Source organism: Lactuca virosa, chromosome 4 (assembly GCF_052849685.1).
Source record: "Lactuca virosa cultivar CGN04683 chromosome 4, Lactuca_virosa_CGN04683_v6, whole genome shotgun sequence".
Lineage (NCBI taxonomy): Eukaryota > Viridiplantae > Streptophyta > Magnoliopsida > Asterales > Asteraceae > Lactuca > Lactuca virosa.
Genome location: NC_136429.1, coordinates 270,315,697 through 270,331,265, shown reverse-complemented (window position 1 = coordinate 270,331,265; position 15,569 = coordinate 270,315,697). Strand labels below are relative to the sequence as shown.

The window sequence follows — 15,569 nt, the reverse complement described above, 5'->3', positions numbered from 1 at the left end:
TAACAGTAGACAGCTAAAAACTCGAATTAGAGATCGAGCAACTTTTTGCCAAAATGACCTAAACGAGAATCGAAGATCTCATCAATGGTATTGCAACGGTAAAAAGTCTGACGAAAACGGACATCGAATGAAGAAGTTATGGATTTTTAACGGACTTTTCCTGTCCCGACCTGTTAAAAATGTAATATTAAAAATAAAGTCAAAATTAGCCAACGAAATCTAAACGAGAGTTGTAGAGCATAATCTCGTCTACGTGTGCATATAAAGAACGTCAAAATCGGAGCTCGTATGCGAGAGATATGAATTTATGAAGTTCGAGACACGAAAATCGAAGCTGTCAGACAGCTCACGACGTGAGCCAGAAGATTCACGACGTGAGTCTGTGATTGATGGGTTCCAGAGCTTTCAGCAAGCGTCTCGTCAGTGGAATAGGATAAGGGTCGACCTCACGACGTGAGCAACCCAATTCTCACGACGTGAGACCCCAAAAGTTGGCCTATAAATAGATCTCAAGGGTTTTTCGAGTTTAGTTGCTCACTTCTTCCCTTTGTCGTGCTTATGCCCTGCGTTTAACCCCTCGAAGCCATCCCGAAGCCCCGGTTATCATATTCAAAGTCCTGAAGGATGTTTTAAGTTCCCGAGATTCCCGAGGATCCCGAGAATTCAGCTTTCTCCAGTCGAAGTTCTGCTCGACTTTTGTCTCACTTTCTTCAAACTACCAGGTGAGTTCATACCCCCATTTCTACGCTTTTAACTGATTTTAAATGCTTTTGAACACTTTACGGGGGAGAATACAAGTAAACACACGATTAATCTTGTGTGAAAACATCTATTTTTCGTTATACATTTCAGATTGTTTTTAATAATTATCATATGGATCATGTCTAACATACAAAACATCTTACTTTACTTTACCCTCACGGAATGGAATATGAGTATAAATATCATAAGCTCTATTTATACGTTTACATCATATTTAGGGTAACCACTTTCGTTATGACCTCTTTATACATACAAGAACATACAAATCATTTTATGCCTTTATTATCATTATGAAAAAGGATAATCGTTACAGAAACAAACATATACATTTTAATACGTGACTTAATTGAGAATTCGTGAGGCATTCATCTTCAATATACCTTTTAAGGTGCCACTAGAAGTCCTGTTTATAACCAGAATCTCCCGTCCGGAGAACGTGACAAGTGTGTATAGATCTATACGGGACTAATGATCCCACGCCCTGACTGCTAGCTACAGTCCCCGGGGTGACAAGTGTCATCTCATTTCGACGCCTGAAGAACGTCGCTACAGGCAAATTATGATAGTACGGTTATAAAAACTCACTGGATAGACAATTATTATGGTATTACGTTTTAATGGGGAAAAGTAACAAATACAATTCTTTTCACATTCAAATACAAATCTTCTTATAGTTTTGTTTTATAATAAGACTATACATCATCTTTTGAGCATGTCATATTTCCTTACAGGTTACGGTCTTGGACATTTAAGACTGCATCTCATTTAGGAAAATATAGGATTTTCCTGGTTCAAATACATACAGTTTATACAACGATCTTTCATACTCATTTCATACATTTGTTAGAAAATATCGGATTTTCTGCAAAATATACACGAACTTTTGAATGGCATACATTTTATCAAAACACTAGTTATGAACTCACCAACTTTATTGTTGACACTTTTTCTTTGATATAACTTGTATTCTCAGGAAAACGCTAAATCAGGTAGCAACTACTTTTGAAGACTAACGCGCTGGCGTTAGTAACATATTTTGGATCACCATATTGTATTTGATATTTAAACATGTAACACATACAATCACGTAAACTTTTCAAATATATTTATATTATGGTGGTGTGTACTTTCTTTACTATTCAATTGTTATGATACTGTACATGACGTCCTCCGCCCCCGAACGTTTCCGCCGTTCTGGTTTGGGAGTGTGACAGGCTTGGATCTATCATTTGGTCAAGTGTTGTACATCAGAAATTGAGGATTTAGGGTGTGGATGTTATCGACTCGGCGAGTCCGTTCTTGGGACTCGACGAGTCCAAGGCTTTGAGTCCCATATCTGTTGAGGGTCAAAAGGACTCAGTTGGGTGTTAGAAGGGTTGTAGCAGGACAGAAAGAGTGACCCAACGCATTGGACTTAATTTTAGACCTGGAGTTCATGGGACTCGACGAGTGCTAGAACAGACTCGGCAAGTCCAAGGCAATATCCTTATGTTTGAAGATGAACTCGACGAGTTGTTCATACAACTCGGCGAGTCGAGGTCAGAACTTGTTCATCAGTTGAAGGTGAACTCAAGGAGTGTTCATACGACTCGGCGGGTCGGATGAAGGTTCATTGATGTTCGTAAGGAAGGGGAACTCGTCGAGTCGTTGCCAAACTCGACGAGTCGAGTCGTGGATAAGGACGAGTAAAGGGAAAGGACTCGACGAGTTGACGGACCAACTCGGCGAGTCGGGTCAACTGGAAGTTGACTTTGTCTTGGACTTGGTTGGGGGTAAAATGGTCATTTTACCCTAAGAGTATATATCAGTTTCTGACTGAGTGTTTTGTGGGGATTGTAGCCGGAGGATTTCCGGAGCAGCAGCAGACAGAGGTTTCCCGCCCGGAGTATCAGCAGCTACTCGTACAAGGTGAGTTACCTTCCAGTAGGGGTGAGTTTAAGGCCACAATGTCGGCCCACCAAAGAGGAGTATTTAGAAGATGATTGTCTTTGGGATAATTATCTTGGTCTGGTTACATGCTTTGGTCATGAGTTTTATTTGTATAATATGTTATGTGTATGATAGGGATTGGTATCCCTGATAGCGGTCCTTAGGACCAAAGGGTAGGTCAGTACCCGGAAATGTCTAACTGTATGTTTATATCTTGTTGTTGTATGCTAGTGGTAGGGGTGGAATAGTCCCCAGTTACCGGTTGAAAGATACCGATGACAGTTACCGGTTGAAAGATATCGATGATGATTACCGATTGATAGATACCGATGATGATTACCGGTTGAAAGATACCGACGATGATTACCGGTTGAAAGATACCGAGGATATTGTATGGTATGTGGTATGATGGGGGAACTCACTAAGCTTTATGCTTATGGTTTCGGTTTTGGTTTCAGGTACCTCTTCGTCTCAGGGGAAGGAGCCAGCGGTGTAGCATCGCATCACACACACACACATGATTTCCGCATGGAGCTTTCTGGGATTGTACTCTGATATGTATTATTTTATGACTTGGGTTTTCAGACATGATGCTTTGTTTTATGAGATGACGTGTTTTCACAGTATTTTCTTATGAATATTTTTATGAGTCAGTTAATCAAAAAGAAATTTTTGGACTCGAAAATTGGGTCGTTACAGTTTTTGTTTATGAATCTCACTTATTTTTGTTGAAGTTTCATGGATCCATCGAGTTTATCACACAAACACAACATAGACCAAAAAAACTCACACACAACATGCAATAATACATAGATCTACACATGAACACTTGTATTCTCCCCAAAAAACAAGTAAAAACCGAAAACAAGGGGGTATGAAGCTCACCTTTGCTTGTTGTCCTCGGTTTTGAAGAAGAAATGGAAGAGGTTTCATCTCTAGCAACACTTCCTTGGATAGATCTCGAGCTTATGGGGTCTTCTAAGAGTGTGATCACCAAAAATGTTTAGAATAAGTGTTCTTAACATAAGAATGAAGTTATATAACTTGGATATGTAGGGACTTACCAAAGAAAGATGATTTTTGGTGGAAATCTCGTTGAAACAACTCTAGATCTTCGAAAATTTGGAGAAGAGAGGAGGTTTTCTAGAGAGAGTGTTCTTGAAAGATTTTTGAAAGAAAATGAGGTGGTGAGGGTGAGGTTCGGCCGAGAAGAAGAAGAGAGAAGAGAGAGGGAGTGAGGTGATGTGCATGGAGATCCACCATGGAATAAAGAGGTGGCAAGTGCACAATTTATCTTGTTTCTTTTTTTTCTTGGGCCGAGAGGGAGAAGGAAGAGGAGAAAGGAGGAGTGGTTTGGGCCTCTAGTGCTTGATTTCGATATTATGGGCCCAGATGGGAGGTTCTCGGCCCATTAGAATAAAAGGAATGGATTTTATGATCCATTAGGGCAAATTAATTCATTTATGACCCAGTAAGGCCCATTAGGGTTAGAATGAATCATTCTAGGCCCAAATGGTCCAAAATGTTATAGATTTATCAATTGGGTCCATTTAGAATCCAAATAGGGTTTCTAAGCCCAATATAGTTGAATTGAATGTTTATTGGTCCATTAGGCCTAATAAGGAAATCCTAGTCCATAATGAACTTGAACATGGATCTCTAGGGTTTTCAACTCCCCAATTGACTATTTGGATACTTTGCGTAGAGTTTTGAACTTTACTTGTGAATCTTGATTAAGTTTGTGGTCATAGAGTGAACATAGTGTATGATATCAAGTTAGAGTTACAAGTATTATCATAGATGACGTTTACATGATCACAGAATTTCCTGACAAAAATGCCAGTTGTGACCAAATGAGATAAAGTTTGAGTCTTGACACTTACAAAGGGTCCAACTAGGAAAGAGCTGATTCTTCTTCTTCTTCTTTTCTTCTCCCTTAAACAAGCAAAACACCAATAATTACCAATGATCTCTAAGAAGGTCGAATTTAGGGTTTTTAGCAGGCTTAGAGGGTGAGAGAGGCTGAAGATGTGCAACCCTAGTCTCTCATTCTTTTAAATTCCCGAAATATTTGGGTTTCGAGTCATCAGGTCGTCCTCACGTCGTGAGAAATCATGCCTCGCGTCGTGAGACCTCATCGGGATGCAGTCAACGAGTCAACTATTACTCACGACGTGACCATCAAGTCTCATGCCGTGACTCATCCAAGAACTCTAAATTTAAAGAATTAAATACCTCAAGGATCTGGATGTTACAATTACGACATATTATTAACACTATAATGACATCAATAACATACTTGTTTATGTTCTTTTAGAGCATTCACAATGATGAGTTCAATGAGATGGTTGAATGATGTGCCAAATCTAGTTGTCATCCAATAGATGAAACTCTACTATAGTGAGATGTCACATTGACATTCAATGAATTTGGAGTTCAGTGACCATTGAACTCTTCAATGAGAAAAATAAAAGTTTTCTAAGCTTAATTACATACTATAAATTACTTTTTTGAACTTTCTATTGAACTTTCTAGAGTTAAATGCATTGTAGCAAAAATATTGATGGAGTTGTATCGAATATAGAAAATGATGTGTCAATCCATTGAACTCTATGAAGTTCAATACATTGATTGTGGATATCATTAGTACAACAAGAAATATATAAAATAAGAAAAAAAAAGAGACCAGTGGTAACTTACCAATACAGAGTATGAAACAAGAATAAAGAAACAACAAACCATATACAGGATCAAACTACACCAACAAAACAAGAGACAACAGTACAGCCAATAGCAAATTGCGTGACAACCAAGAAGGGCCAAATCACTGAATCCGTAGACACCACTCGGAAATATAGGTACAACGGGGCAGAAGCATCGAACACCAAATGGCAATGAACTTTGCATTACATTCCAACAACATCCGTAATGATGAAAGCACCTATTCATTTGATAGAAAGATAGCCACACTCAACGAAACTCATAGACAAGTAGTCCGCAACAGCAGCAGATGATAACAAGAGAGACAACCACCAAAGCAGAAGCGTAACATAATTCCAGCTTCCATGATCCATCCAAAGTGAACCATAGCTAGAGCATGTGGTGTTAGCAGCCACCAATTAGAGACCAAGACCCAGTGTCAACCCCGAACCCTTAAACTTGGTTTCAGTGATTGAATCAATGCGCTCTCTCATCTCCTCTGTCAAGTAATTTTTCCAATCTCCCACCGTCCCTTTCCTGAAATAATCCCGATTCTCCACCACCACCTGCGCAAACTTCTGAGCACCGCCACCCTCCTTATTCACCTCAAGATTACTCATATTCTCAAAGCTACACAGCTTCACAATCCGTTCCACCACTCCACCCTCCTCCTCCTCTGCCGTGAAGGGCATTCCCATGAACCCCGCCAACTTCTTGAGCTCCACTGACGGTTCCCTCTGGATATCCTCATACTTTAAGAACAGGACCTTCTCAGGTGATTCCTGGCTTGCTTTCCAGTACTCCAACACATGGTCCCAAAAAGGTCCGAACTCGGAGACCCCATTGCAGAAAAGCTCGTAAGCTTCATTAAACGAGATGGGTGTAAGTTCCTTCGACCTGATTTTGCTCATGAAGTGCCACTTTGAAATTAGTACGTCTTTGGGATCCCTACACACGTACACAAACTTGGACGGCGACAACGGTGATGTCATTGAGGTCGGTAGCAAGCTGTGAGAAAAGTGTGTGGCGAACAGTCGAGGAGAAGGGAGATGCTCGAAATTAGATACCGGATATTCCAGAAGAATTTGAGAGTCAAGGGACGGGAAAGTATCGTGGGATCCTGTTTGGTTAATAGGGTGGTCGTAAAACTTGTAAAGGTGGCGGTTGGCCGTGGCGAACATGAGGGCTCTAAGCCAGGTGGTTCCACACCTCATGAAAGCTGCGAGGAAGATGTCACTAGATCGGGGATGGAAGTACTCGTGGATCATTAATAAGCTTTTGAGAGCTGCTGGGCCCAACCAGAAACCTTTGTGTAGGAAGACGTTTGTGGTTCTCCAGCCTTTGTCTTTCGGGAGAGTTGCAAGAAGGTCGTTGAGCTTTTCATGTAGCAGGTTATAGGCTGCTTCTTCTTCTGTTTGGATTTGGTCTTCGTCAATAGCGTTATGGTGGTGGCGTGCATTTCGACTAGGATCATGGTATATCGCCATGGACTGGATTTTTGAGAAAGTTCTCGACATGACTGGGATTTTTTAGAGAGTGGAGAGAGTTCTCAAGTATATTCGCTGAGTGGTTCACGATAAACATGAAATATATAAGGAGTTTCTTTTATACTAATATACAGATAGATAAAGGGAGTGATAATTCCACTTCAATTTTTCTCCGGCCACTTAATAAAAATACTTTTTTTCTTACAATTTTTTCCCTTTTATGCCCTTTTGAAAACATAACCCTCATCGACCTTGATTTTAATTTTGCACTGTTTCTCATTTTGAATTTTACATTTTATTTGAAAATGATTTCCCATCGTGATTCTAATTTGTTTTATATTTACTTTCATTTCTATTTTTTGTTTTAGTTTAATTTTAATTTTATTATATATTATTAAAATAAAGTATATATAAATAATAATGATATTTAATATTTGAAGCAAAAACTATTAAAAAAATTATATACATGTAATGTGATACCAACATCACACGGTATAGGTTAAATGTTTTTATTTGATTTATTAAATGTCATATCATAAGTTAAAAAGATTTTATTATTATTATTATTAATGGTGTAATCTAAGCAACTATGATAGTGACAAATAAAATAGCTCTCATATACTGCGATTTGAAATAATAGTTCTCACGATTGAGAAAGTACTCATGGATCATTAATAAGCTTTTGATAAAGCATTAGGAGAGCGACGTGGTCATATCAAAGGCATCGGCCGTAAACCTCTGCTCTCCCGCCGATTTCACAGCCATCGCAACCACCACCACAACCATCACAGTCATCACAAGTAAAACAAGATTATTTAATTTCAATAAATACATGTTGATTTGGTAATTTTTGTTGGTAATTTCAATAAATGCAATGTACTTTGGTTTTTTTCTTAGTTTAAACATAGTGATGTACTTTGGCATCATAAAATGCATGTTGATTTGGTCATTTTGGTTTTGTGGTGATTATTTGCTAAAAGCTTTGGTATTTGAGTTTTTGTCCCAAATGCAAGAAATAGCAATTTACTTTGGTTTTTTGTCTTAATTTAAAAATAGCAATGTAGTTTGGCATCATAAAATGCATGTTGATTTGGTAATTTTGGTTTTGTGGTGATTATTTGCTAAAAGCTTTGGTATTTGAGTTTTTGTCCCAAGTGCAAGAAATAGCAATGTACTTTGGTTTTTTGTCTTAGTTTAAAAATAGCAATGTACTTTGGCATGATAAAATGCATGTTGATTTGGTCATTTTGGTTTTGTGGTGATTATTTGCTAAAAGCTTTGGTAATTGGGTTTTTGCCCCAAGTGCAAGAAATAGCAATGTCCTTTGATTTTTTGTCTTAGTTTAAAAATAGCAATGTACTTTGGCATCATAAAATGCATGTTAATTTGGTCATTTTGGTTTTGTTGTGATTATTTGCTAAAAGCTTTGGTATTTGAGTTTTTGTCCCAAGTGCAAGAAATAGCAATGTACTTTGGTTTTTTGTCTTAGTTTAAAAATAGCAATGTGTGATAATTTAACTTATAAGTTTATATATGTTTGTTATTTATTATGTAGTTGGAAAATCTTCGGGCAATGCTCAACGACCCGACATGTAGGAGGGAGTTTTATTCGCTTTTTCAATCACAGAATAATCAATGAGGAAACGATGAGAACGAAGATGATGGTATCTAGGGAGGAGTTTTATTTGTATGTTACACTTGTTGTCACCATTTGCTACTTGTTAGAATTGTAAAACTTACTTTGCTACTTGTTAGAATTGTCAAACTTTTGATTGTTTTATTTTGGTATAAAATTAATTATAATAGTATTTGGTATTTAATTGGATGTTATTATGTAATTTTTGGTATGGAGTTAATTATAAAAGTATTTGGAATTAATTATACCCAAAATCGCTGATTAAAAAAAATGAAGAAATGTTATTATCGACGACATTATTACCGACGACATGTGCATTAGCGGCGATTATATCTTTACCGGCGACAATTCTCTTTAGCGGCGACAATTTTATCAATAGTGACAGAGCAGTAGCAACCACTCTTTACCGGCGACGTGTCGCCGCTATTAGCTTTAGCGGCGACTTTCAGATCCTTTACCGGCGACTTTTGTCGCCGCTAATTGCCTTTTTTGTTGTAGTGATATGCATTGTTATGAATATTTTGTTGGCCAACATTGTACCCTATTACGGTGAATGCGCCATTACCGTTAGTATCATATCGCGAGAACTGTTATTTCAAATTGCAGCCCTTAACTGCTATTGTATTTGTGGTTGTGCATTTGTAACCACAAACTCGTTATTTTCGACTCTAACAAGGATGACCATCGTAACTATTTAGATTACACCACATTAATAAAAAAAAAGGTTTATGATATGACACTTAATAAGTCAAATAAAGATATTAAACGGATTCCGATATTGTTGGTATCATATGTATATGATTTTTTATCTAAATTTTCTTCAAATATTAAATATAATTCTTATTTATATATACTTTATTTTAATAACATATAATAAAATCAGAATTAAATTTAAAATCCAAGACTAGAAAAGTGGCAGAAATAATAGGCGCGGGCATAAAATAAAAACTATGTATTTTTATTAAATGGATGGATAAAAATTCTAAGTGAAATTATGAGTTCCATATATAAATGTCAACCGTTTATTAACTAACTCCTCCTCCAAAAAAATTTGTATATGTACGGCATGTAATATATATGTAATATTTAATTTATAATAGGATTATAATTAATTATATAAAAGAGTTCTTTTATATTTGTAAAAACAAACATGTAATCATCAAATGGCTTCTAACCTAGCGGTGTCCTCCCTTCTTGAGGTCGAGGGTTCAAATCTCGTCTGAGACATAGGTGGTATTAAGAATAGTTTAGTATGAATATGATAGACTAGGTGTGAGACTCATGTATTAAATGAGTTTATATAAAATAAAAAAACTAAATACAAAATTCTAAACATTTGAGAAGTATAAATTTATAAGAAAAGTGAGAAAATATTGAATTATAAAAATTAAAGTGTTTTTTATTTTTCTTTTAAATTTAAACAAATAATTTAGATAAATAAATAAAGAAAATTAATAAATATTTAATTTAGTAATTTTGAAATTAGAAGGAAAGTTCATTAATGAAATTGATATGCATTTATTATTGCATTTAAACACTATCTAAAATTTAATAAAATGAAAAAACCATAAAACGACATGTGAAATAAAAATTAATTTAAAATAATCACAAAATTACATGTGGTAAAATAAATGAGAATGTGACATATGTCAAAAAGATCTTTATTTATTAGGGAGGATTTCCCGTTCCAAAAAAAAAAAAAAAAAAAAAAAAAAAAAAAAAAAATGTTAATGAAAACAAAGATATAAATAATTCAAATTTGTAAAATAATTAATTTTAATTTTTTTTTGATGAAAACTAAGTTATAGAAAAGTATAAAAGAGATTACATAAAAAGTGTAAAGTTGTGAAAAACATTTCTTATAATAAAACTATTTTCTAAAATATATAATATATATATATATATATATATATATATATATATATATATATATATATATATATATAAAAAAACGAATTTGTTAGAATTAAGGTGGGAAAGCTTGGATTAAAAGGTTTAATGGTGCTAAGTTCCTAACAATTATTTTAAAAAAGAAAACGATAAAAAACTTATATAAAAATGAAAATTAAAAAATAAGTTTAGAAACAATGATAAAAATTAAAATGTAAAATCGTAAATTAACAAAAAAAAAAAAAAAAAAAAAAAAAAAAAAAAAAAACTTTTCTAAAAAAATAATGTATAATAAAATTTAAACAAAATTAAAACATAAGATAGAATTTAGAATAAAAAAAACTTTAGTAAACTAATATAGAAAATATTAACCATTTTTGTAACAAATTTCTCATTTTGCTAAAATTATAAAAAAATAAATTACATTAAATGGTTGGATGCAGTTTATCCCGGACCTGAAGATTAAAGCATTATTATACATTGTATGTTTTTTTAATCTACAACTACATAAAACACAAAATTTAATAATATAAATACAATAACTAATAAGATACATATATGTCATTATTATATATTTCTTATTTAAATAACTACATCTATTGTGCATATGTTATATGGTATAGTAAGTATAACAGATATATCTACTGAAATATGAGGATATTAAAAGAATATGTGATAGTTGCTTTCATTCTCTATTTAATGATTTTACTTGGTGGTGAAGGTTAGGAATTCCGAGGACATTAATGGACAACAACAGTTGTACAATGAGTGTATTTGCATGATGATTGATAAAGAGGAGGTTATTCGAGTATTAAAGAGGATGTGCGAGAGATAAAGTTGTTGGCCCGAATAAAATTCCGATCAAGGTGTGGTTGTGCGTATGGATGAGAGAGTGTAGTGTTGGCAAAACTCTTTAACATTATCCTAAAGTCAAGATACCTGAAGAGTTAATATCAAGTATTGTGATACCAATTCATAAGAACAAAGTAAAAAGGTATTAAACTACTTAGTCATACAATGAAGCTTTGAGAGGAAGTATTGAAAGACTAGGAAAAGACAAGATACATTAGTATTTGAAAACCACTTTGGCTTCATGCCTAGGAGATCAACGACCAAGACGGTCCACCTAGTTACACATCTTATGTAGAAGTTTAGAGAAAGAAATATGGACTTCCACATGGTGTTCATCGACCTTGAAAATGAGTATGATAGTGTTCGCACTGTATTTAGAGATACAAACTATTTCCCTATCAAGGTTCATGTTATATTAGAAAGATACAAGGGTGTTATGTTAGGGTTATTTAGGATATGTATTGGTTGTCTACGATAAGCATTCACACTCTATTTAGAGATACAAACTCTTTCCCTATCAAATTTAAGCTTCATCAGGGTTCGACACTTAGCCCTTACATCTTTTCCCTGATTATAAAATAGGTATTTTGTGAGATACAAGGAGATGTACCATGGTGCATGCTTTTTGCTGACAATATTGTTTTGGTTACGAACACTAGGATTGGGTTGAATGCAAAGTTTGATACCAGGATGTCACAACTAGCATTTTTGCTAGGAAATTCCACACTCATATAATCATTCAACTAGTATAATAACTGGTACTCTAAGTGAATACTACACCCTATTCTCGTTCAAATACATCTCAAATGTTTAAATAAGGGTTGGAAACCCTAGAAATCCTGGCTCAAGTTCATTATGGACTAGGATTCTCTTATTGGGCCTAAGGGACCAATAAATCATCAATTCATCAATCTATAACATTTTGGGCCATTTGGGCCTAGAATGATTCATTCTACTTCCAATGGACCATGATGGGCCATAAACCCATTCCTTTTACCATTTTGGGCCGTGAACCTCCTTTAGGGCCCAATGGGCCGAAAAATATTATTAAGTTCCATCAATTCGAGCAAGCCAAGAAAAAGGAGCCTAAAACCATTTTATCTCCATCCTTAAGCCCAAAATCTCGGCCCAACTCCATTTGTAAAAAAAAAAAGGGGGGGGGGGGGAGAGTCCATAATTGGTTGCCACCTCAAAATTACATAACATATATCTATGTTATTATCTAACATGCATCTAGGAGAATGGAGTTTATCCAACATACTTCTATACACCTCTCTTCTCTCCCCTCCCTCAAAACTCGGCCAAACCTCCTTCTCACCCCCACAAACCATTTCAATCTTAACTTCACCCCTTTCCTCTAAAAACCGTGAGTGTGGAGTGTGTTTCAAGGAGTTCCCTTCAAACCATCATAACTTGATCCACCACCATTTCGAGATTATCTCAAAGAACTCAAGCTAGGTTCAAAGATTCTTCTTCTTCTTCATCTACATCTCAAAAACCCCCAATGTGAGTTCATACCCCCTATTTTCGATTTTTACTTGGTTTTGGGGGAGAATACAAGTTGCTTTATGTAGATCTATGTGTATATGCATGAATATGTGTGTTTTTCATGACTTATTTGGTAATTATGTGCTATTGACTTCATAAATCTAAAAATATGTTAAGAATATTAAGTTTATCACTTGGATCTACATGAAAACCTTGAGAAAAGTATGTGTTATCACATATAATACATGTAAACTAGTAGATCTGTGATTTATACACTTAAAATAGTAAAAATGAGTGTTGTGTTCAAACATCTATAAACTAAACTCAAAAATCAGCCTTTCACAGAAAAGTTTTGGTCCAATCTCGAACTGTTTTGACCACCTTAGTGATAATATTTTTCAAAACTGTTTTACATGCAAACAATTCAGGTTTATACCTTTACAATGACTACTCTTACGTTTTCATACGATTTTTCTACAATTTTTGGCGAATTTTACAAAACTGCCTATTAGATTTGAAATAATTTCGGACCAGCCTGTGAAGGTGAGCAATTTAACACTTGTTAGAGGCCATTAAAAATTATGAGAAAAATTGTGAACAAAGTAGATAAAATTTCCAAACTTCCAGAATTTACGGATCCAAATTTTGACTTACGATGATTTTTCTACAAATTTTCCAACAACTAGGTCAGAAAAGCCAAAAACCAGAAAAATGTGTGTTTTCACAAAAATCAAGCCAAAAATGATATTTTTGACAAAAATGGGTTTAAAATGTTATTTTTACCACAAACTAGTCATAAACACAAATTTTGAACAAAATGGGGAATAAAGTGTTATTTTTACAAAAAGTGGGAATTTTATGCTATTTTAGTGAATACTTGAACCAAAACCAACAATAAACTAATAAACGGATTAATTTTGATCATTTCTAGGTTATTGGGCCTTAGTGGCCCATTTATATGTTTGATAGGTTTTATATACTATTTGCGTGTTATTTGGGCCTATAAATACCTTACATGTGAAATGGGCCTTAGTTGTCCTTTTACATATATTTTGGGCCCATGTTATATAATCTCATTCATATTAGGTTTTGAAATGACTCACATGTTTCGCGATGCCCTAGTGGCTCACTTACATGGTTCGTTGGGCCTGGAATGAGTTTTATACGTTTATCTTCGCGTAAATTCGATTAAGGATCTAGTGAGTTTTTGTCGGTCGACACCTATTAAGTGTTCGATCGTAGCCTGTAGTTATATTTAGAGTCTCTTGGAGGGAGAGCGGGCTTTTGTGTATAGATCTATACGGGGATGACACCCCACACCTGAGCTGTTCGCTACAGTTAGACTACATCGGTCTAGGGTGACTATAACCTTATTCTATTTTTTAGTCGGCGTTCACAAACGCCAAGACAGGTGAAATTGTCATTATTTAGTATGGTTATGACGGCTCACTTAGAGGAATTAACGTTATGAAGTTTGCGGAAGACTATTTTCTTATATGTTAGATTACTAGAAAACTTACTCACACTGGTACCCCACCTCGGTGTTGGTACGGCAACATTATCTATTTTCTGTTATGATTGGATCACTCGGTAACTTACTCACACTGGTACCCCACCTCGGTGTTGGTACGGCAACATTAAATATTCTTCTTTTACGGGCAACATCGGGTTGTCCGGGGACATTCTATATACATTCTCTTCAATCACTTTTGACATTCTATTAAACAATAACACACATGCATTAATACAAGATCAGACATAAACATACCAAACTATTTTAAGAAAATACAGGATTTTCTTTTGATTACAAAGTTATACAAATCATTTTCTCAAATATACTTATGAACTCACCAACATTATATATGTTGACGTTTTCAAAATAACTTGTATTCTCATGGACTCGTTAAGCAGAAGAATCAACAAGAATAGGGGATTTTGTTTTGTGTACTGTCAAACATCATACATTGAATGTTTTGGGCATGTTATTTAAAAGATTCTACTTGATGTAAACAATGACAGTTGTATTATATTATGCATGGTAACAATGACAGTTGTATTATATTATGCATGGACGTTTCCGACGTCTGGTTCGGGGGTGTGACAGTGGAAGTCCTCTTTAGAAGCAAAAAGGTCATAGCTTCTACACATATAAGACCGATTATCTATGATGATATTTTAGCGGGGAGTAGAATAACACAAGGGTTGAAGGTGTATCATTGACCAAGTCCTACGACCAATGAAAACTTCAAGTACATGGGTTCTATATTTCATTAGGATACGGGTGCTGATGATGATGTTACACACCGTATAAAGGTAGGGTGGGTAAAGTGGAGAGTAGCCACAAGTGTTTTGTGTGACAAGAAGGTCCTATTAAACCCACTTCGTAATAAAAACCCAAAAGACTTCATAACCATGAAGAACCCCCCCCCCCAATCAATGTCACATAAGACTTCAAATAATCGATGAAGAACATTTGCTAATGGTATAAACTGTTACGTCTCGAATTTCAAAGGAAAATTTTCCATTTTTATTTATTAAAAATATAAGTCTTAAAAAACACTAAAATCTATTATTATATAAAAAAGTATCTTAGCACAAGTCTATAAAACTTTATTTATGCTTCGATGCCGATACACTCATGTGTGAGCCTTTCCACGGTCAGATGAACTACCTGTAAGCAGATATTTAACAACTATAAGTCGAGGCTTAGTGAATTCCTTCAAAATATTCCATATCACAACACATACACAATGCATACACATAATGACCTTCAACATACTGTTGGTGCGCCCTATCTTTTCCTACAACAAATAGCGGGACTGTAC

General features: G+C 35.1%; 1 pseudogene; it reads right to left on the bottom strand.

Moving 5' to 3' along the window:
• Positions 1 to 5,334: 5,334 nt before the first annotated feature.
• LOC145108285 (cytosolic sulfotransferase 12 pseudogene) lies at positions 5,335 to 6,987 on the bottom strand (annotated as a pseudogene).
• Positions 6,988 to 15,569: the final 8,582 nt, after the last annotated feature.